The sequence below is a fragment of the Salmo trutta genome, chromosome 17 (assembly GCF_901001165.1).
Source record: "Salmo trutta chromosome 17, fSalTru1.1, whole genome shotgun sequence".
Lineage (NCBI taxonomy): Eukaryota > Metazoa > Chordata > Actinopteri > Salmoniformes > Salmonidae > Salmo > Salmo trutta.
In genome coordinates, this window is record NC_042973.1 from 57,130,948 (window position 1) to 57,131,906 (window position 959).

Below are 959 nucleotides of genomic sequence, written 5' to 3' on the forward strand. Positions count from 1 at the left end.
TGGTAATGGTGAGAGGTTAGCATGTTTTGTTGTAGCCTATGTTATTGGTAATGGTGAGAGGTTAGCATGTTTTGTTGTAGCCTCTGTTATTGGTAATGGTGAGAGGTTAGCATGTTTTATGTATCCTCTGTTATTGGTAATGGTGAGAGGTTAGCTGTTTAGTATGCTCTGTTATTGGTAATGGTGAGAGATTAGCATGTTTCGATGTAGCCTCTGTTATTGGTAATGGTGAGAGGTTAGCATGTTTTGTTGTAGCCTCTGTTATTGGTAATGGTGAGAGGTTAGCATGTTTTGTTGTAGCCTCTGTTATTGGTAATGGTGAGAGGTTAGCATGTTTTTTGTATCCTCTGTTATTGGTAATGGTGAGAGGTTAGCATGTTTTGTTGTAGCCTCTGTTATTGGTAATGGTGAAGGTTAGCATGTTTTGTTGTAGCCTCTGTTAATTGTTAACGGTGAGAGGTTAGCATGTTTTGTTGTATCCTCTGTTATTGGTAATGGTGAGAGGTTAGCATGTTTTATTGTATCCTCTGTTATTGGTAATGGTGAGAGGTTAGCTGTTTTATTGTATGCTCTGTTATTGGTAATGGTGAGAGATTAGCATGTTTCGATGTAGCCCTGTTATTGGTAATGGTGAGAGGTTAGCATGTTTTGTTGTAGCCTCTGTTATTGGTAATGGTGAGAGGTTAGCATGTTTTGTTGTAGCCTATGTTATTGGTAATGGTGAGAGGTTAGCATGTTTTGTTGTAACCTCTGTTATTGGTAATGGTGAGAGGTTAGCATGTTTATTGTATCCTCTGTTATTGGTAATGGTGAGAGGTTAGCTGTTTTATTGTATGCTCTGTTATTGGTAATGGTGAGAGATTAGCATGTTTCGATGTAGCCTCTGTTATTGTAATGGTGAGAGGTTAGCATGTTTTGTTGTATCTCTGTTATTGGTAATGGTGATAGGTTAGCATGTT